Source organism: Canis lupus, chromosome 14 (assembly GCF_011100685.1).
Source record: "Canis lupus familiaris isolate Mischka breed German Shepherd chromosome 14, alternate assembly UU_Cfam_GSD_1.0, whole genome shotgun sequence".
Lineage (NCBI taxonomy): Eukaryota > Metazoa > Chordata > Mammalia > Carnivora > Canidae > Canis > Canis lupus.
Window position 1 is genome coordinate 36,253,414 of NC_049235.1, and position 23,655 is coordinate 36,277,068.

At 40.5% G+C, this 23,655-nt stretch overlaps 1 protein-coding gene and 1 pseudogene across 1 annotated transcript in view; one reads left to right on the top strand and one right to left on the bottom strand.

Annotated features, from left to right (window-relative positions):
* RAPGEF5 (Rap guanine nucleotide exchange factor 5) overlaps positions 1 to 23,655 on the bottom strand; it is a 229,878-nt gene that overhangs the window by 195,958 nt on the left and 10,265 nt on the right. The gene's annotated exons all lie outside the window — the stretch shown is intronic.
* On the top strand, positions 1,004 to 2,344 carry LOC100855807 (annotated as a pseudogene).

Below are 23,655 nucleotides of genomic sequence, written 5' to 3' on the forward strand. Positions count from 1 at the left end.
TAGCAGACCTCACGCTAATTGATAAGTTATCACTAATCATGAGACATGCTGACATCATTTGCCCACTGAAAGATAGGATGAGGAAGGCACTGCAATGGCATTTTTGTAAAACTGTGCACCTGAATTCAATAAAAAACTGGACAACTCCAAATCGAGGGGCTTTCCTCAATAGCCTGTAACTCTCCAAAAATTGTCCAAAGGTTCTCCCAGGTTGGAGAAGATGAAAGGAATTGCAACGAAAGGCCATGTGTGATTCTAGACTAGGAATAAGGAACTTGGGTGGCACAATGGGCAAACTCTGAATGAGGTCTACATTTGAGTTAACTGACTACGAACACTGCTTTTGTCAAGTGCACTGTGGTTACATAAAATGTTAACATTTGGGGAAGCTGAATGAAGGTTAGAACTCTCTACCATTTGTGTTACTTCTGAGTCTGAAATTTTTGCAAAAGGAAAAGTTGGGGGGAAAAAAGTAATGGCCTCTTTCCTCCCCACAAATAAAGTTTCAAAAACACATTCATGGGCAGCCCGGGTGGCTCAGCAGTTTAGCACCACCTTCAGCCCAGGGCATGATCCTGGAGACCTGGGATCGAGTCCCACTTCGGGCTCCCTGCATGGGGCCTGCTTCTCCCTCTACCTGTGTCTCTGCCTCTCTCTCTCTCTCTCTCTCTCTCTCTGTCTCTCATGAATAAATAAAATCTTAAAACACACACACACACACACTTAAACATTATTTCAAAATAAAGTATCTATTTCTTTGCTAAATGCTGTGTGACCCTTACCATACCGTTATTATCTCAGGCTGCAAAACAGAATGATGCTTGCCGCCCTGTACACTTGGACCTCTACCACAAATCAGATTTCTCTCTCTAAAACATCTTCTTGGAACTTTCCAGAACGCTCGGTGAGACGCAGAGGAGTGGAGGCTGTCCGAGCTGCGCCCAGCAATGCGCTCCTTCCCGCTCCCCCACTCCAGCTTCGGCCCTCTCACAGGCTGTAGAAAATGGTGAAAGAAACCACTTACTATGATGTTTTGGGGGTCAAACCCAATGCCACCCAGGAGGAATTGAAAAAGGCTTACAGGAAACTGGCCTTGAAGTACCACCCTGATAAGAATCCAAAAAAAAAAAAAAGAATCCAAACGAAGGAGAGAAGTTTAAACAGATTTCTCAAGCTTATGAAGCGCTCTCTGATGCAAAGAAAAGGAAATTATATGACAAAGGAGGAGAACAGGCAATTAAAGAAGGTGGAGCTGGTGGTGGTCTTGGCTCCCCAATGGACATCTTTGATATGTTTTTTGGAGGAGGAGGCAGGATGCAGAGAGAACGGAAAGGTAAAAATGTTGTACATCAGCTCTCAGTAACCTTAGAAGGTTTATAATGGCACAAGAAAACTAGCTCTGCAAAAGAATGTGATTTGTGATAAATGTGAAGGCCGAGGTGGTAAGAAAGGAGCAGTCGAATGTTGTCCCAATTGCCAAGGTACTGGAATGCAAATAAGAATTCATCAGGTAGAACCTGGAATGGTTCAGCAAATTCAGTCTGTGTGCATGGAGTGCCAGGGCCATGGGGAACGGATCAGTCCTAAAGATAGATGTAAAAGCTGCAACAGAAGGAAGATAGTTTAAGAGAAGAAGATTCTAGAAGTGCATATTGACAAAGGCATGAAAGATGGCCAGAAGATAACATTCCATGGTGAGGGAGACCAAGAACCAGGACTGGAACCAGGAGATATTATCATTGTTTTAGATCAGAAGGACCGTGCTGTTTTTACTCGACGAGGAGAAGATCTTTTCATGTGTATGGATATACAGCTGGTTGAAGCCCTGTGTGGCTTTCAAAAGCCAATATCTACTCTTGACAACCGAACCATTGTCATCACCTCTCATCCAGGTCAGACTGTCAAGCATGGGGATATCAAGTGTGTGCTAAATGAAGGCATGCCAATTTATCGTAGACCATATGAGAAGGGTCGCCTAATCATCAAATTTAAGGTAAACTTCCCCGAATGGCTTTCTGGGGCTTTCTCTCTCCTGATAAACTTTCTTTGCTGGAAAAACTCCTACCTGAGAGGAAGGAAGTAGAAGAGACTGATGAAATGGACCAGGTAGAACTGGTGGACTTTGATCCCAATCAGGAAAGACGGCGCCATTACAATGGGGAAGCATATGAGGATGATGAACATCATCCTAGGGGTGGTGATCAGTGTCAGACCTCTTAATGGGGCCAGTGAATAACACTGCTGCTGGCATTTTATACGCAGTAGTGGATGAGTGAAGGACTATAATCATAGCTCACTACTTCCTATTTTTTTTGTTTTAATTTTCAACTATAGTAGTGTTTTAAAAGTTAAATGAAGAACAAACTCAAATATAAATGCTCAAAAAAAATAAAACATCTTACATATCACCTTGTTTTTTATTTTTATTTTTTTTCACCTTTTTAAAAATGAAATAGCTATTTAAAAAACACAGTTTCCTCTCACCGAGTGCTCACAATGTGCCAAGCAGTCAATACCTTCAAGATACCCTGCCACACTTCCGTCCTACAAACCCACTGCTCTAGCCGGGCAGGTGGTCTTTTACCATGCAAATGATGCACAATCTCACCTCTGTGCCCAAGCCCTTGCCATGACCTCTGCTCCCTGCATTTCCCTACATTTCCATACCCTGCTCTTCCTTAGATCCATGCAAATGCTGCATGAAGTCTCCCCAAGTCCTGAGCCTCCCAGGACTAATCTCTGTCCCACACACTCTAACATTTGTCTTTATCTGCCACTAGGATAGAATGCCTTCTGCCTTCATTTGCATGCCTCTCTCCTCAACCAGCCTCGTAACCCCCCAGTATCTATTTATCCCATCTCTAAATCAAGCCCCTTCCATAGTGCGTGGCAGGGTCTGACCATCCGGTGGGGACTTTTCCCCTTGTCACAGTACCTGATGTTCCAGACTCTTGGGCCAAGTGGTAAATGTCGTATTACCACCTCTGCCATACTACTACCACTACTATCACCACCACTCCCCTTCCTTTCTCTTATTTCTCAATTCTGTTTTAAGTGGTCAAGAATGCAGCAAAAGTATATACAAAATGTATTTTTTTAAAGATTTTATTTATTTATTCATGAGACACACAGAGAGGCAAAGACATAGAGGGAAAAGCAGGCTCCCCACGGGGAGCCCGATGCAGGACTCCATCCAGGACCCCAGGATCACACCCTAGGCCAAAGGCAGACGCTCAACCACTGAGCCACCCAGGCATCCTTACAGAGTGCATTTCTATACACTGAATTACTTCTGTGCTCATTTTAAAACTTAAAGACATACTTGAATACCAATTATTTCTTTGAAGTCAAAAACACTTCCATTAAGTCACTTTATTTGGTGTCTTCAAGAGGAAAAATGTTCACTTTTCTTCTAGTGGGTTACTGGCAACTCAGAAATGTGCAAAAGAAATACACCTTGGAGCAGCTATCTTTCTTGCCTTCCTTTGCTCTGGGAATTAGTCTTTTAAATGCTTCTTGTTAATTAGTATATAAATTTTTGAAAGCTACAAAGTGATAAAGGTGATAGTGTTGTCTTCTGGCAGAAGGAAGATTTGGAAAACTTGATCTAGTTTTTCTTTCTCAATTACTCACATAAAACATGCAAACCACCTCAGAAATACAGCACCAGAGAAGACATCCTGAGGTCACCTGGCCTACTCCACAGCCTTCATCTACACTGAGTCATGTGGGAATCTGGATCAGGAGTCCCTAAATTACAGCCCACAGGACAAACCCAGCTGCCACCTGCTTTTCATAAAGTTTTATTGGAACACAGCTGCGCCCATGTGTTTACATATGGTCTCTGGCTATTTTCCTGCCAAAAATCTTTACTATCCAGCACTTCACAAAAAAAGTTTACCAACCCTGGTCTATATTATCAAATTTTACAGAACAGGAGGTACTCTATAAAATCTCTAGTAGTACATTCCTGTGCTCAATTGGTTATTGATAAGAATTTTTTTCCTCTTGAACCATATTATCTCCCGCTGCCACTGAAGATTATTTGCTCCAAAAATGTTTAAGGCACATTTCCATCTTCGTTTACATGTCACATAAAAGCAAGAAATGGGAGCCAAAAATTGTTTTCAGTTAAGAGTAAAACAAACAAAAAAGGAGCATTAGTTTCACGAGCTCTTCCTTTTATTCCAATTCCAACCAATACCATAATGTAGACAAGTCTGAACTACACAAAACTAGTGCCAAGGTCAAATATCCAAAGTACTAGTAAATGTAAGAATATTGTGTTTCAAATATCTGAATTTTGCACACAGCTGTCTCTCTGCTTGGAATGACTTCCTCCTCATACATTTAAACTTTCATTGAGTTTATGTTAAAATGTATTCATATGCTCAAAACTCCTGTTAAAACTTATGTACTTTTAAAGTACTTTAGATTCCAGATACTTATTAACATTTGGATTCCCCCTAATTCACTATAAGAATCTTGAAGGTAGGGATCCCTGGGTGGCGCAGAGGCTTGGCGCCTGCCTTTGCCCCAGGGCGCGATCCTGGAGACCCGGGATTGAATCCCACGTTGGGCTCCCTGCATGGAGCCTGCTTCTGTCTCTGCCTCTCTCTCTCTCTCTCTCTCTCTCTCTCTCTCTGTGACTATCGTAAATAAATAAATAAATGTTTAAAAAAAAAAAAAGAATCTTGAAGGTAAGATCTATATTCTGTTCGTATATATAAATATCCACAGTACATCTAATATGCTTCTTGCTCACAGTTAATTCTCACTGAATGCTTGTCAAAGAAAAACAAATCTAGCTCTTTTAATACCTTTCTCAAACCCTATCCCCTTCTGGGAGCTCCTTCCTCCATGATCTACACCTTCTCCTGGGAGGCAAGCCTTGTGTGGTGGTTACAAGCAGAACTCTGAATTTTTATGGCTTAGATTCAAAGCCCATCTGTATTAATGTGTCCTTGAACAAGTTATTTAACTTCTTTCTGCCTCTCATTCCATATCTTTAAATGGGAGAAATAAAATCTACTCATAAGGCTGTTGGAAGGATTAAATGACTTATAACAGTGGTTCCCAAACCTTATGCATCTGGAGGGCTTATAAAACCACATTGCTCAGTCCCCAGCCCCATCCCCAGGAGTTTCGGGTTCAGCAAGTCTGAGGGATGCCAAAAATCTGCATTTCTAATAAACTAGAGGAGGTTAATACTGATAGACTACACTTGGGAGAACCACTGACATAAAATATGTAAAGAGTTTAGGACAGTGCCTGCTGTGTAATGAGTGTTAACTAGTGTTGTTGAGCAGCACTCAGCAAACTTTACTTTTACCGTGTCCGTGAATTTAGGTCTTGTGAGCTTCTCAAGGGACAGGACTGTATGTTTTTCATCCTCATCCCTAAGTCAGGACAGGGTGCCTATGATAAAGCAACACCAGTGGAGCACTGACAAAATTCCCTGCCTCTCACCCAAGGTTCCTCCTGGTTAAAAAAGAAAAAAGGATTTGTGCGAAAGAAAATTCTCCACTGGCAACATTTCCAGGGGTTTCACATCAAGCATGACCCATGAGGGTTAGTTCCCATATCCTGTACTTAGAGTCGGCAAGAAGAAACTCAGAATCAGTGAGCTTTCACACAGCTCTTGGGACCAGGTCTGTTCTCAAATGGGTGTAGGGTTTCTTCCTTTCTTTCTGTTTTTTCTTAAGATTTTATTTATTTATTTATTAGAGATATATCAAAAGCACACAAGCGAGGGTCATTCACTCCCCACTGAGCAGGGAACTCAACCTCCGGACCCTCGGATCATGACCTAAACCAAAGGCAGACACTTAACCGACTGAGTCACCTACGTGCCCTGGGTGCAGAGTTTCTATGGGCTTCTGTCAATAACAACCTGTCACTACCACTGCTTAAGACTCTAGGTACAATCAGCCACCTGGGTGGCTCAGTCAGTTAAGCACCCTACTCTTCATTTCAGCTCACGTCATGATCTCAGGGTCATGAGATGGCACCCAGCCCTGTGTGTGGAGTTGCTTAAGATTTTCTCTCTCCCTCTCCTGTCCCTCTCCCCACCACCACCCTATTCTCTCTCTCTCTCTCTCTCTCTCTAAAACAAAAACAAAAACAAAACCCCTGTAGGTATAGTCAATTCTTAAACAACAAGAGTTTCATCTGGACACTGTGAAGTAGAAACCCTGTCATTCATTCGAAATGTATACCCTTCTGGTTATTAACTACTTACTTTCTTTAGCATTCCCAAATCTTTTAGTTGACAAATGATTTTAAAATTTGAAAGAATTAGTACTTACCTTAGCAGTCTACAATTTCACCCATGTAGCTTATAAAATTTCAGGACACTTGCAATGCTAGGGTTAGGACACAGATCCTCTGCAATTTTGCAAATAATCCTAATAGCAGTGTTGTGACCCCCTGTGCAGACTTTTGGTATCAGGGAAGGTCATTATTCTAGCTCTCTAAAGTCATTTAAAGCAGTTGGGAACTATTACTGCCTATGTGTGCAATTCCAGTTTGAAGAATCATTCTCTTGACGGTCATAGAATAGTGTCATCTCATCGGTCAACATCTTCCCATTTGCCACAAGGAGCAGGCCTGTGCCCTCCTTCTCTCAGACTCTGATTGCACAATCAAATGTTAGCCTATTTGGCCTCCACTTACTTCACAAGCACTCAGCCAGCACTAGGTCTTACAAGCTTGTGAAACTTTATTCATCCTGGGTCACATGTCCTCCTTCCTCTCATGTCCTTGACTTTTTTTTAAAACCTGAGATCCACTGAAAGCTCACTTTATAGCCACACCAGCTTCTTTCACTTCCTTCTTCTTTTCTAACACCTTCTAACAATAATACTACAGAATCAGGACTCCATTCACATGTTGAGCGTATTTCCTTTTAGTGTTTCCAGCTATGACACCCTAACTATCACTTCTCTTAATTTGTTAAAATCCAATTCCACGAAGTGCAGTGTTCATGACAGGGGCCTGTCTTCCCAGGCCTGTCTAAAGCAGAGCCCAGTCAGTACTGTGCTGCACTGCTGCTGCTGTGTTTCTTGTCCTGACTGTATGTACACACCTTCCAATCCTTGGACCCTGATTTAGATGTCCTGCTACTTCCACTGAATCACCTTCTTCTAGTCTCCCCACCAAATTATTTCTTCTAACCTGTCTACACATCCTTTCCTTTTCTAGTAAATCATCAAAGAGAGTCCTTCAAACTTCCTCCGCCAACTTTCTACTCTGGTGCCAAGGCCCACTACAGTCCTGGCAAACTTAACCAGTGATCTTTCAGCCAGAACAAGAAAGACAGCCCCTACCCCGCAGGTCACCACAGCAGTGGTCAGGTGTTCTGAAATTCAAGGTGATCTCGAGTTCTCCAGTCTCCCCCTGGAAATTCCCCTTCCACCATAGCAGACATCAGCAACTGTCAATCAGTTCTCCCTACTCATTACGGGCCTCCCAAAAGAGACTTCTGGAATGCTATTACAACCACCTGACAGGTATTATCTTCCTCGGGTCTCATCTCAGCTAATCTCAGATGCTACTAATGAACAGTTATCCTCCTTCTTCCACCAAGGGTGGTCTGGGGGGCAGCAGTGACACTGGCATACCTGAGCACATCTGGAGACTAGAGATCATCAGGTTCCACCCCACACAGACACAGCCAGATGAGGCTTACCAAGATCCCCGGGTGAATCGTATCACAGTAAAGATCGAATAGCATTCACCTACCTTGATACAAAATCCTGCTTCTGCTACACGTTTCTAAATCATAAAAAGCCCTTCAAGGTATCAACAGAGGTCCTCCTAAAAAAGGATTCTATGGGCAAAATGAGTTTTGAAGATGTTGCTCATTCTATTCCCCCTCCTTAAAGATAAAAATGCACCTAAGCATTCTCAAACATATCTGACCAAGGAATTTAAAAAATTTATTTTTATAAACATGTTACCATCTCAAAGCACATTATTGGTGTAAATAGAATGTGGTTAATCAAAGAGCCTGCCCCAGAGAATAAACACCTCCATTTGACAATTACAAAGCACAGCACTTACTCCTCTGCCTTGTATACCAATGACTTCTAAGTACATATATTAATCAATGTTAAATAGATGTTGCCACCTACCTACAAGGTTGGGGAGGTCAAGCAGAGGCCAGTCTTAGCCTTAAATACAGGGCATTATTCAGCCTAGATGAACAAGAAGGCAAAGAGGCCAAACACCAGAGCTACCAAATCCCCCACTTAAATCAGCCTGTGATTCCCCCTCAAAATTTCTGGATATACGTTGCTTCTTCTCTTTACTGATTTCACCATTTAAGGGCAAAAAGTCACATCAGATTCCAAGTTACCTGTCTTCTCCTCTAAAGGATCCAAAAGCAACTTCATGTTTTTTTGTGTTCTCCCCTCCTCTTTCAATGTAATTACTGGAAGAGATACTACATGAGGGGTTCCATTTTTAGGATTTCCTTAATTTTTAATCAAACTTCTTCGTAGACTTACAACAGTACTCTTTCTGGTTTCCATCTGTATGAAATTGGGTAACAAGGTTATTATCTTCGCTAATTTTATTTAACTCAGCTAGACTCAATCACAACCCTAATTTTTTAAGAGGGCCCTTTCGAAGTACGCTTACACTGATAATCTGTTCGAGATGAAAGATCGGAAGCTAGTCATGTGTCCTACATTCCAAAAGTAGGTGACTGAGGAATTAACCAACGCTACGTGTATGAATGATAGAGACCTTTGTCAGAAGGGTTTTACAATCCCTGCTTCTCTAAGAACACCATGCCCCTCTCTATTGCCCGTGTTCCTCCTCTGCCCTCATGCTTTCCCTTTCTTCATACTCCAGGTACATGATGAAATAGTATGCAACCATTACAAACATTTCAGTGAAGACTAAAAAAAAAAAAAGAAAAACTGAATAAACAATAAAGGTCAAATAAACTTAAAAACCAAATAGAGGGGTGCCTGGCTAGCTCGGCTGGTGGAGCATGCGACTTTTGATCTTAGGGTTGTGAGTTTGAGCCCCACGTCAAGTATAGAGATTACTTAAAATCTTAAAAAAAAAAAAAAGAAAAGAAAAGAAAAAAAAAGAAAGGAACATGCCAATGTATATCCAATAGTAATGTTATAGATTACTATTAGTAACAGTCACGGTAGAATTTTGTTTCTAACTTTCCAAACTTCCCATTTCTCTATATTAAATGTATTACTTTTATAACCAGGAAAAAAGGTGCCTGTAAAAGATAAAATATCCACTTACACCGTTATCTTCCACCTTCAACCCTATAAAGGAAAGACCAGGTTACACAGATGAAGATGGTGACTATAAATGATTAAGAACATAACTACAGTCAGAAAGAAATCCAAACTTAAGTTAGCTCTAATAAGAATAAACTCCTGGGTTCGAGGGGAGTGAGAAACCTCTAGGTGAAGAGCCAAGAAGACAGGATGGGGTTGATTCTGCGAGGAAGGATGTTTTTAGTCATTTCCCCCTTCTGCTTAAAGAGTCCACCATCACTGCCTGCCATAAAAAGACATGAGCATGGGGAAGGCACGTGGAGGCTCAGCAGATGGAGCCCTCCGTGACAGGGGACAGTGAGAGGCCACAGCGGGATCATCTCCATCAGCACAGCAAGATGAGATGGGGCAGCCCTTCCGTTTCTAAGTGTGCCCGGTGGGTAAAGGGTATAAACTTCTTCTGCCCAAAGTCCCTACCTATAATAACAACAGTCCTACTATAATAACTTCAGTCTTTAATTCCAATACAATTTACTACATTCTACAGAAGGACACAAATTAAAGACCAAATGTGGACACATATCAGAGACTTGACTTGAATGACCAAAGATGGCTCTACATGCACTAGTGAGGATAAACAACACTCAGCAGTGATTGACAAGAAGAATAGGAAAGAAAGAAGAAAGGCTGAAGGCAGACACAAAACAGTGATGTTTTGTGGCCAATTTGCTCAAGTTTTTAGAGTCACTTTCTCTTGCTATTAACCTCTGAATACTCAGAACAACATCTAAAGAAAAATAAGTCAGGAAGTAAATACCCCAAAGTCATATATCAATAATATCTGAGTTCCCAGCATTTGAATTTGTCTGCACACAGCCTGGTTGGATACCAGCTTCCAAGGGAAGAATGTGAGATGCACAATGGATTATGATATGATAACTACATTTAATACGTGATATATGAAGGCACATGGTCAATGTAGTTTCTTTTTTTTTTTTTTTTCCAATGTGGTTTCTAGTAAAAGCTAAACTCTCTCTTCCGTCCCAGAGAACAGGTACTGTATTCACTACTCTCAGATATGAAACTGCGTATTAATTTTTATTTCATTATGATCCTCCATGTATAGGACACGAGTTGTTCAGTGCCGTAAGCAAGAATTTAAATTTTTTTTTTTTAAGATTTTATTTATTTATTCATAGACACAGAGAAAGAGAGGCAGAGACACAGACAGAGGGAGAAGCAGGCTCCATGCAGGGAGCCCGATGTGGGACTCGATCCCGGGTCTCTAGGATCACACCCCAGGCTGCAGGCGGCACCAAACTGCTGCGCCACCAGGGCTGCCCAAGAATTTAAATTTTAGTACCAGCCTCGTGGCCTTCCTTTGTCCATCACACTCTTTTCTGAGTCCTGAGCGACACCTCTCCAGTTACATACAAGCTAGTGTCAGTACTCAGATGCCAGCATGCAGAGATGAAGTTCTTGACCAGGGGTAAGAAAATGGGTTTTAAAGAGCCTTTTTAGGTACTTTTCCCACATAGATCTTTCACTGAAGGTAAGATTAAATCACTAAAATAGTCATTTTTAAAGCAGTTCCTAAGCTATGTTGAAAACTATTTTAAAACTCCTTATTAGGGTGCTTGGGAGGCTCAGGAGGTGAATCATGGCTCAGGTCATGATCTCATGGGTTGTGGGATTGAGCCACACTTCTGGCTCTGCACAGACTCTGTTTAAGACTTTCTCTCCCTCTGCCTCTGCCCTTCCCCCCATGCTCTTTCTCTCTCTAAAATAAATCTTTTTTTAAAAGAAAACAACCCTCATTGATGAAATATAAAACTGAACTAAACCAATATCTTTTCAAAAGAACACAAGATTGAAACCTTTTCATTTTTTCTAAGAGCTATGTCCCTCTTCAGGGTATGAGTCTTGAAGAATCTTGGTATTTCTATGCCATTTTGACTTTGATATTATTTGTTCCCTTAGAATAAAAGACCAAGACTTGTTTAAAAATAGTGATAAGAGCTACTGAATTGACCAAGAACTTTCAAGAAAGGAGTATATTCAGCAGTGAACAAAGAACCAAGGCCTTCCTTTTATTACATATCTCAAAAGTCATGAATTAAAAGACACTTGTTTAGAATACTGAAATATTGTTAAAATCGTAGGGTAAAAGCATATTTATAATTTTTTTAAAAAGCATACTTTCTCCCTTCTGGCATTAAACCCATATATGATTCTGGAGATTGGCTGCATAACAATGTGAAGATGCTTAATTAATACTACCTAATACTTGAAAAAGTTATGATGATAAATTTTATTATGTGTATTTTGCCACAATTAAATATTTAAAAATTTTAAGCCATATTTGATAGATTCTGAAATTCCAAATTTACCTAAAACTAATAATCTGCAAAATGAGGGTACATAACCACATAAGAAAAGCCATACCATCTAGACTGAAGGCTCTTTCTTTCTTTTTTTTTTTTTTAAGATTTTATTTATTTATTTATTTGATAGAGGAGGGAGAGAGGGAGAGCACAAGCAGGGGCAGCAGCAGAGGGAGAGGGAAAAGGAGGATCCCCGCTGAGCAGGGAGCCAGCCAGCCACAGGGCCCAATCCCAGGACTAGAGGATCATGACCTGAGCTGAAGGCAGACACTTAACCAACTGAGCCACCCAGGCGCCCCTTGAAGACTCTTTCTTAGGCCACTCTAACCTTGCCTGCATCTCCACGCCATGTGGAGATTTGGCCCTTGTCAAACCTAGGCCTTAATTTCAGTGATGTTTTATTTATTTATTTATTTATTTTTTTATTTTTATTTTTATTTTTTTCAGTGATGTTTTAAATGGCAATGTTGGAAATGTAATCAGAAGCAAATGAAGCTCCAGGAGTTAATTAACACAATTGTGTGCCCATGTTTTCTTCTTATGAATATATTTAAATACAGCACAAAGGTCATTGTTTAAACAAAGCCTTAAATATGAAGGTAAAAATGAGAACTGTTCCACCTGCAGAGTATAGAACTTTGCTCTTTCCTGGCAAAGCACTTTCTCCCTCTACTCTCACCCACATTTCAAAGCTAACAAAAGGTTTTCAAGAGGTGATCCCCATTTCTTATTGCTGACTATATTTGACACACATGGGGAAACTTATTTTGAAAGCTTTTCAATTACAAATTAATGCTATGATTCATAGCAGGCAATTCCTTTCACATAATTCTCACTGAATCCATCTCAAGCTGGACAACAAACACTTCAACACAATCACAGTCCTATTAACCATCAGGTGATGCATTAAATTTTGAACCACCTCCTCTCTGGCTTTCTCACACCCTTCCAGGCCTGAGGGAGCAACCAACTCACAAAAAGGTGAGTTAGAGACACAACTGCAAGAGGCTGTGTTTTTTTTAAACCACTGCCTTTCAAACTTTTTTGACTGCCACCCACAGTAAGGAGTACATTTTATGTGGTGACCCAGGTCTGAAACAAAATACTTTATTCCCTCCCTTCTACTCCCCAACAAATAAGATAAACTCTGAGCCTGTTATTTTATATACATTCATATGAAATGTTAACATTTCATTATGATTCTACAACTCTCATGTTAAATTGCCAATGAAAAACTTCCACTTTATTTTAGCTACTTGAATCTTCAAACTATTCAAATATTTAAGTACTTACATATTTACATATTCAAAATCAGGCTGAACTGCAGACTATACACCTAGATACTATATGTGTGTTTATGTGAAAAGAGAAAAAGAGACTAACCAACTAACCTTGGGACCCAGAACAGCATATTCAACACACAAGACATATTCAGTCATTGATTTTTTTTTTTTTAAGTAAAGCTTCTCTATAAATAGACCATAGCCTGGTTTGCCAGAATAACCAACACTCTTAACTTCTTACTTAAGGGAAAGGCTAATTCAACAAAAGAATGTATAATGTAATTTTCTTTGAACCAAATTGAAAAGGGAAAATAATATGTATTGCAGAACTCTTGTTATTTTTTAAAATATTAGTATTATTAATAATTAAATATTAATAGCAATGTTAATTATTAAATACTAATATGTTTAAATATTAATGCTACATTTTTAAAAGGGAAGGCTATAAAAACCTTCATAGAGGTAAGATGGTTTATTTTCTACAAGAGTTTCCATTTCAGCTGTTTTTCATTTAACAGAACAACAAGAGGAAAGACTAAAGCAGATATTAATAATGATCAGGAAAACACAGCATCAAAAAAGAAAAGACAAAGTGGCAAAAAAAATTTACTACACTATCCTTAAGAGTAGTAAAGTAAAACTGAAGTCCCAAATGTACAGACTACGATCTTTATGTCTTCTGTTGTGAATAAAGTTCCAGAATTGAGGTTTCTGTGGGAACCACAAAGAACTGAATGAAGCAAAGCCCTTGCACAAAGGCTGGCAATTTGTGATAAGGGAAAAGCTACTTTGAGCAAAAAATAGGTTGTGGGCATGGAAAGAAAGTCTGTAGCCTAGAGAGCAATCTAGCATTATGTTTAACAGTTAAATGCCTATATATATACACCCACAAATTCAATTAGAAATACTTATCAGACATTAATATATACTTATTTATCAGTCACTGTTTTAAGCACTTTTTACAAACATTAACACATTTATTACTCATAACTGTCCTTGGGGGCACAGAATGATTATGTAACTTGCCCGTGGTCCTTCAGTTGGTGAGTAGCAGAGAAACCCAGGCTGGTGGGTTTCCAGGCTTTTCATCCCTACATTCCATGGCTTCTTCACTGTAAGTGTCCTGGGTTCCTGCCCCTTTTGAACCCCACCTATCCAGTTTTCCAATAATTCTGCAGGCTGACCTGCACTCCAACATCCTTCTAGTAATTTCAGAGTTGGTTTCTCTTGTTTGCAATCAAGACCCTTGACTGACTCAGTCCCAAATCCAATTATAGAGACAAGCTTATGTGAACACAAAAGCCTCCACTGTACTCTGGCCCAAATAACAAGTCAATTACCTGAGGAACATGGAAGGGGTGCATATTTATCATGTAAATGAGCCAAATTCTCATCTTACAGGGTGGGAAACAACAGCCATGGTGAAATTTATGAAAGGAAGCAACAGTGGTGCTTGTTATCATCAATTTCAAGCAGAAGGAGGTGGATTGCATGTGAACAGCTACAGAACTTCACAGTTTTCTACCTGAGCCTACTGTGAAAAGCAGCTACGAGTATCCTCAGACCACAATACCCTGGAATTCATGCACAGAAACTTAAGAACTGAAAAAAGTCAGGAGAGATTAAATGAAATAAACACTCCCCTATATATGCAGTCAGCTGCCTCTCTTCCCACGTATGCTATCATTTTCTACCTTATCTTCCCCTCCCTAACCCAAGGTTGGGTGTGAGGGCAGCTGGCACAAAGTGAATCTGGCTTTGAAGGTGGAGTCCTGGCACTGAGCAGATGCAGCCTAAGGACAGGGAGCTGGGAGGGAGGGACGGGGTGGGAAGGCATCCTTTCCATCTCCCCGGAGGGGAGGCCATAAGGCAGCACCAACTCTGACAGGACCATCAGAATGCGAGCAGACTGCCAAAATTTAGTTCTCCTTCCCTGGACCCAAAAGCTGAAACTTCAAAAAAATGTCCTAAACACAAATACCACCCTTAGTTGTTTAAAAAGCATCCCTTTTCTTTTTCCTTCACATAAGGAAGGACTTACATGCATGGAGACAATTTTTCATACAAACACACCAGAATGCTCACTTGCTCTCCCCTAATTCCTTAACTAACAGTTGTGGGAATCTTCAAGACCTTCTGTATAGAATACAGATAAATTTTGGTCATATTTTGGAAAGAGTTATATTCCCTTCAAAACAAATTTATTTTGCATTCTTGCTGATTTTTAGCTGCCCAATGGAAACAGAATGGAGATCACCAAATCGCAGCAACCTGTCCTCCCCAAACTCTCAGACTTCTCAGTCCCAAGCCCTCCATGTCAGACCCTGGCATGGACTATAACCCCCTAAGTGATTTCCCTGCCTTCAACCTCTCCTTCCTCCATTCTGCACACCACCCACCTACAATGATCTTTCTAAAGAAATGCTTTTGTCAACTGATGGTGACTGCCACCCTACATCTGTTAGATCATGTCTCCATAGTCTCAACTTTATTCTGTTCCCAAAACCCACACGTGTATCTCATGAAGTAGTTCCAAATGTCTACGTGAGGCACAAAAAGAATAAGGATAATGTATAGTTAGTTTTCTACAAAGCTGTATTTATTTAATTATGAAGAGCAGTCCTTAGTAGGGGGTTGTGTAATTTTTTGCTTTTGTGTTAAAATGTCTTTCTCTTATGAAATGTAAGACCTATTGAATTTTTTTGCACTTGGCAAAATGAAAGTGTGAAGTCACTTGGCAAAATGAAAGTGTGAAGTCACAAGTTAGTCCTCACTTTTTATTTTATTTTTTTTAGAGGTAAATCCTTGTGACTTTTAACTTATTTATTTTTAATTTTGAGTATAGTTGACACATCATGGTACATTAGTCTCAAGTATGCAACACAGTGATTTTTCAATTTCTCTATTCTTTATGCTATGTTCATAGTTCTTCTCATTTAAAAAAAATTACTAGGGCATTAAATACAAAGTCTGGTAACCTCTATAGTATACAGTTTTTCCATGGACATTTTCCATTGCTGATAAGGCTAATACAAAGACAAACTCAAGATCACCTATCACCTTCCCTCAATTTACAAATCTAACCCTTTAACCTTGAACTTGGCTCTAGCCAGGCCCATCTCTCAGTGTCCCTATCACATGCCATGCTCCCTTCTGCCCTGACCTGTTCTGCTGTCTTCCCGACCTATTATTCTTACCAACTAGTTAGTCCTCAAATCCTACCTCTACCCAGTAGTTTCCTCAAATCTTACTAATCAGGCTCAATCTTCTTTCTCTTCATAGTATCTATTATCTAAACCAATTATTCCTAAATGAGCCATCATGACACCGTTTCCTTAACTGCTATATGCCAAAGAACTTTATTATTAGTAAGAGAAGTACTGAGGTTTATGAATAATTTTTTAATCAAAACGGATTGCTTTTCTAAAACATCATTTCCCAGTATACTTTCCCTAAGTGGGCGAACCAGAGGTGAAGAACAACTTCACATATAGCTTGGTGGAATTCTTATGAGAAAAATAATCCACCAGTTGTTGACCAAGAATTCAACACATCCCTGGAATAGTCAAGCATGTGAGTACCACCACCACACTTCATATGTCTCATGACAGAGTAAAAATCTGAGAGCTGGGCTGAACCAAGAAACATCACAGAAGAGGTATCTTATGAAAGCTAACAAGTCAAAGAGACAAATCTTAAGTCCTGGCATGTCATACTTTAAAACAGTAAGCTTCTAGAATTCAGGAATCCTATTCAATGTCTACATACATTAGGCACTCGAATACTTGCTACATTTAATTAAATATCACAGGCAGAATCAAACAAGTTTCTCCATCAGACTATGAGCTCCTTAAATGATCTTTACTCTTGCTCCCCTAGGGAATGGTAGCTGGCACATTATAATACTGAATTAAAAAGCAGTCATGGTTTATAGGAGGAAACACATGTAAACAGCTTTGTGTACAGTTTAGAGGAACACTAATGGAATTCCCCTTCTCCCACCATGTGTTCAAGTATTACTGAGAAACTATTATGCTCTAGGCAGTGGTCTAACTGATTGAAAATACAATCTGTATTACTGTCTGTATGAAACAGACAAGAATCTTTGCCCTTGGGTAGCTTAGTAGAGAAAGACTAATCATAGATAAAACAAATAAGCAAATTATCAATTATTTATGTTAGAAGGTGTAATAGGAATAGGATACGGGAAGGAGGTAGTTGTTAGAATCCTAAATAGGGTGGCCAAGGGGCTGCATCAAGAGAATGGTCTTTGAGCAAAGACTTGAAGCAAGTGAATGGTTATCTGAAGAAAAACAGGTTCAGACCTGCGAAGGCCTTTAGATGGGGGCACGCCCAGCATGATGAAGGACTGGCAAGAAGGCCAGCGGGACCAAAGCAGCGAAGGAGGATAAGAATATGGCTTAATTAGATCTGAGGACAAGACTCTTCTTTTGTCTGTAAAGCAAATTCTCTGCACTGTTACCACACCAGCCACATTTATACCTAATATAAAATATGACAGAATCTCTGGGCAAATCAAAGTACTGTATATGCAACCTTTGTTGCCTAATAACTAACCTCAATTGTTATTTTACACTTGCCTTTATTCCTTTCATACTGTAACAGCGAATTTAATTTTTGAGATCAAAGAACTGTCAGTAGCATAATTGCTCACTAAAAGTAGTTTTTGTAAGTCTTCATTAAAAAGATACCTTTGTGTTGCATTTCCTATGAACAGATCTGTTCTACTGCTGGCAGCTTTCATTTCTTTTTTGAGGTCTTAGAGAAAGCTTCTTTCCTAGAGCTGTATCCCAAATTATTAGTGTAGATGTTATAGAGCACATAAAATAAAATCAAATACCACCTGTACCCAGGTAATGTAGAGCTAAAGCTGGCAAACGACAAACTCTAGCCTATTGCCTCTACTCTGAAGCTTTCGTCTCAATCCCCAGACTCAGGGAGGTGGACCCTCTCCCTCTGTGCCCCCAGAATACTTCTGGTTCTATCATAGCAGTTATCATGCCATGTATATTGTGATTTGTATAGTTTTGTAAAACTAGATTATAATACTGGTAACATGTTTATCTTCCTTGTTGGGCTTAAGACTGGGATCATGGCTTCATTCATTTCTGTATTCTGAGCTTCTGATGCTTAAAGTGGATGTTACTAATATTGGTTCTTCTCTTCTTCCTCAAAGCTCCTAGGAAAAGGATCCTTCTCCAGTGCTTTGAAATTAGTGAGGTAATTGGACTTGCTCTGGCCAATGAGATAGGAGCAAAAGTCACTTTAGGCAGAAGCACTGAAATGCCTATGTGAAATTCCCCATTCTTCACTTGTTGTAGTCACTGTGGAGGGTGATGATATAGAAAGGCCATAAGATGGAAGCGGGCCCACCACACACAGGACAGTGACCCTAGAGAGCACCCAGACACAAAAGGGTCTTTTTGTAAGCAAAAAATAAACTTGGTTGTGGTAAGCCACACAGATTTTGGTGGGTTTTTGTTACTGCAGCAAAATCTAGACTATCCTGACTGACAAATCAGAGAGTTCTGTATAATACAGATTTTTAGAGGAAAGATACCAAGAAATGCCAAAGTGGGGATGACTGCGCTGGGTGGCAGTCTGGAATGGGAAGGGCAGGTGCTACGTTACAAGAGGCTGCCTGCTGTGAGAGAACAATGAACAAAATCATTAATCCACTATATTCTGTCTTCTGTTTAGCCTTGTACTCCCAAAGCTAACTGCTTACATAGAAGCGTCTACATTTATGACCTGATTAAGAAATGAAACTGATTTTGAATTTCACAATCTTACTTATAAGAGCAATACCTTTTCATATATATCCTTTGACCAAAACAGAAGTCCCTATTTAAAGGATGTAGTTTAGAAAATGTAATGCTAATCAGCAATCAATACAATTATAAATTCCCCATCCCATAATGCATACCAGTCAGATAGTGGTTACCCTTGCAAAAGTTCCTCTTCTTTTGGGGTGGGAGGGTTGGGAGGAGGGGGGTGGGAGGAGAAGAGAATGATATAACTGCTAGCTATCATTAAAAAAATTTCAAGGGAGGTTGGATGAGGACTTCTCCTGAGGGTCTTACTATAATTCTCTCTAACATACAAAAACGGGCTGAGTCACCCCAATTCCTACGGAGAGCATCTGGAATCCTTTTCCATATGAAACAGCCCTCAGCGGGGGCCAGGTAACCAGAAAAGGATGAAGAAATAGGAGGGCTGTTCAGTGAAGCAAGGAAAGCAAACAATAGGATGAGCTGGTTCACAGAAGACGTTCTGGGCAGACGGCCCACCTGCAAAGCCTTAAAGGAATAAAGGTTGGGAGGAGAGGAGGAGAAGAAAACAGGGATGACATGGCCAAAGGAAATCAGACCCGAAGGAAGACGGATAGCTCATTCTAAAGGAAGTGAGTAAGGAGATGAGTCTTCAAAAAACCAGGAGAAAGGCTAACCAGAGATTTCTTGGGGCCAACCCAGACATGGAGATACTGAGAAAAAGAAAAGTTCCTTCCCCAGTGAGAGAGATTGGGAGGACTTATGCTCTAGACTAGAGGGGGAACAAGCGCTGGGGACTAGAAAGCCTGCTGGACAGGGACGCAGCCAGCCCACTCCTCCATTCCGAGCTCCTCTCTGCTTGCTGAACAGGATCTGGACTCCCTGACCAGAGTCATCTGCACCACAACCTCTCCTCCTCCCTCTGATCAGTTTCCACTACCAGGTGAACAGGTAATGCTCACGCACCACCACTTCTGGGCAGCCCTCATCTAGGGCTCCTCTCCTCTATGCCCAGCACCTAGCCTCAGTGGATGAATGACCAGAAAGGAGGGAAAACGGAGGAAACACAAGGGGCTCCTATGCGTGAAATCTGCGCTACAGTGGGTAACATGAAGTGATTCATCATGATTTGCCTCAATTATAGGAGGTCATAGCCTTGACTCTGTCACACACTCGTGTTTTCCAACGTAAAACTATATGAAAACCCAGAAAGAGGGGGAAAATTCTAGAAATTAATTTTCCCTTATAGAGAAATTTTTTTCTTCCTAAAAAAATTTTAAAAATTGGAAATTTGAAATCCAGTCTGTTTTGTCTTTGTTTCATTGATTGACACAGAGTGTTTACATGTTAATAGCATTCAACCTGTACTACCCCAAAACTATCTATAAGGGGTGTGAAATAGTTTCACCTGAGCATAACGTTTCAATATAAAAGAATTGATAAACACACAGAATTGGTATGACTTTGTGTTGTAGCCCTGCTTCATGGTGAGGTTACTGTAGAAGATGAGTTGGCTGAGCACCAAAACTATGAAAAATGGTTTTTATCTTATTGACACGCCCACCACTGGAACCCATGGGCAAAGGAACTGAAGGCGTAATTATTCTATTCAACTGTTTGTTACTTTGTGAATGCAGTGTTCCCAGGCATTTCAGAACATGTTCAATATACTGCAACAAAATTAACCTAGATCAAAGTACCACATAAAGGTCTTCTAACTCCTATGTATAGACTAGCAGTACTAAGGGTGTCTGGGAAAAAGGTGGCGGGAGGGGGGGGCGGGGAGGACAACAACCAAAAAACAAAACTAAGGCAATCATAGAAAAAGGATGCAAATTCCTCATATAAAAGCTTCTCTGAGGGGCGCCTGGGTGGGTTCGTCAATTAAGCATCTGCCCTTGGCTCAGGTCAAGATCCTGGGCTCCCTGCTCAGCTGAGATTCTGCTTCTTCTTCTCCCTTTGCAACCCCCTCTTTCCCCCACTACACATTCTCTCTTCCTTTCTCTCAAATACAAAAATCTTAAAAAAAAAGAAAAAAAAAGAAAAAGCTTCTCTGATTGTGAACCCTAGCCCCCTAGCCATCCAAGTTCATGCACCGGAATGAGGCAAGAATGGCACTCAGTCACATTCTAGCACAAGTTCTAGCTTCTTACCAGGGACCTCTCAGGACTTTCTGTTAAGCCCAACATCACCCCAGAGGCCAAACCCCTTCCCTGCATTCCTCACCCCCTTCTTCTACCTAAACCTCAGGGGCTAGGCTCGATTCCTTGCCTCAATCACTGCCAATTCCACTCCACTCATTAAATTCTTCTCACCAATGCTGTTTCTACTGTTACTCTTCCCAACACTATTGGGTTCCTACATCAGTCAAGGCTCCTCTCAGAAAAGAGCCCATCAAAGATGTGCAGGCAGGGGGCACCTGGCTGGCTCAGTTGATTAAGCAGCCAACTCTTGATTTCAGCTTAGGTCATGATCTCCAGATCATGAGATCGGGCCCCACATCTGGCTCCCTGCTCATTGAGGAGTTTGTTTCTTTCCTTCTCCCTCTCCCTGCTTGCTCTCTCATTCAAATAAATAAATAAATCTTAAAAAAAAAAAAAAAAAAAAGGTGTACAGGCAAGGTTCGGAGACCCAATAGGAGATGTTGCAGCACACAGGAGGTAGTAATGACAAGCCTTTGAAAGCCACAAGTGGGAGAGGACTAGGAAAAGACACAGCTTCACTGGAAGCTGGAGAGCACTCAAACTATTGAGGAGTGACTGCCCAGTGGTAGCCAGTTAGAGATGGTCACTGCCATCTCCACTGAAGAGGAGAGGTAGCATAAGGGGCAGATACTGTGGATTTCTCTCTCCTGGCTTTCCATTGACTGAACCCAACCACAGTCCCCAGTGATGAACACCCAGAGGCAGCCTCCAAGGTACAGACCAGAACAAAACGGTAGAAAGTACATGGGATGAACAAACAGAATGATCAGCACAGGTGCCATAAACTCTTTCTGTTTCAAATGTTTATCACTTCTTTTTAACTACCAATCTCTCCACAGAAACCAATAAGAGGTAGTTTCCAATATTATTAATTGAATAAAATTCTCATAGTCATGGGCCTCCATCTTGATTTGGCTTTCCATCATGGAAGTAGCAAATAGAAAACCAGATAGATTCCTGACCTCAGCAATTTTCTGATTATGATGACCACTAAACTTGTGCTGCCCTTTAGACCAGTGCTACTAAGTGGCCCATGGACCAGCAGCATCACCTGGGACTTAATGGAAATGCAGATTCCTGGCCCCTATCCATGCTAGAGACATTGATTCAAAGTCTCTAGGTGTGGGGCCCCTAGGATCTGTGTTTTCAAAAGCCCTCCAGGAATCCTCAAGTATGCTAAACTTTGAGAGGTCTTCTTTTAGCTTTAGGGAGCTAAAGATAGGGACTTTAGGGAGTCCACAGATAACCTTGAGTAATCAGGAGTCTAGGTTATAGAGAACCTCACTCTTTTAACTTCCTCACTACCATCTTCAGTAAGACAATAATGTTTGAGCCTCAGTTTTCTCACTTAATTGCTATCAATACAACCAGTAAGACTTTTTTTCAGTTTTTCAAAGGGACTGACCTTGGACTCCCTCAGATGTCATTTCAGACAACGATGGTGATGACAATGGCAATGACAACAGTGGCAGCTCACACTAGGTTTTCTCTGCCTAACTATCTCTGTCTTAACAGCCTTCACAAATTAATTTACTTAGTCTCGCCACTCCATCTTTGCTAGACAGATGCTGAGGTTGTGGCATGTAAAACTCAGTGACTTGCTTTTGAATCCTTATAAGAAAGGAAAACTTTATTCTGGAGTTATGAAAACAGTAAAATAAGGTATATGAAAGCACTTTGTAAATGTAAATCATTATATAAAAGACAGCAAAGTGAACAGCCAACTACTAATGAACTGAATTTGCTGTTTAAGATAAAAATTCATGAGGTATTCAAGGTAGATTAAAATATGACCAGACTGCTTTTTTTTTCAAGGAGTTATGTGCCAAGAAGAATAGGAAATTTGAATGCTTCGATGGGTGCTGTTTGAAGATTTGTGATAAATTTAAAATAGTAGAGGAAAACAAATATTGATGCTAATTTGAGGGGAAGAAACATCTTTCAGTGATGACAAGAAATAGCAACAAACCTCTTATCTGAAAGAAGATAAAACTACCTGGTAAGATCTCCCTGGACACAAAGGGGTGGCTGTCATAAGTTCTCTTATGACACCTCTCAGAGAATTCTGTTTATGGCCAAATAATTTAATCTTCCAGAAATAGATTTATAGATATGTTCTTTTTACTCGTTTCATATGACAGATTCTTGATTTAATCAGATTTTTCCTGCACCTTCAAAATGCTCTTTCTACTAATGTATTATCTTCCCCCTCCCCGACTCAAGAGATATGGTGAATATTAATGATCCATCTTTCCTCTTGCCTAAGATATGTCCCAAAGTGTTCTGCGGTTCAGTTGGCATCTCACCGGAGAAAGACCACTTTTCTGACCTTGGTCAGGCAAGGAGCAAGAAATGAAAACTGGTCCCCTAACCATATACCATGGATTCTCATGGTATTCCACTGTATTCCAGCAATGGTATTCCACTGTAGGGGCAGAAACTCAGAAAGGTTATTGAACTTATTCTAGGTCACACAGTTATTAAGTGACAAACATATAGAAAAATGTTTACTATGTCACAATCATATTCTATTTTATTTTATTATTTTTTTTTTTATTTTTTTTTTTTTATTTTTTTTTTTATTTATGATAGTCACAGAGAGAGAGAGAGAGGCAGAGACATAGGCAGAGGGAGAAGCAGGCTCCATGCACCGGGAGCCTGATGTGGGATTCGATCCCGGGTCTCCAGGACCGCGCCCTGGGCCAAAGGCAGGCGCCAAACCACTGCGCCACCCAGGGATC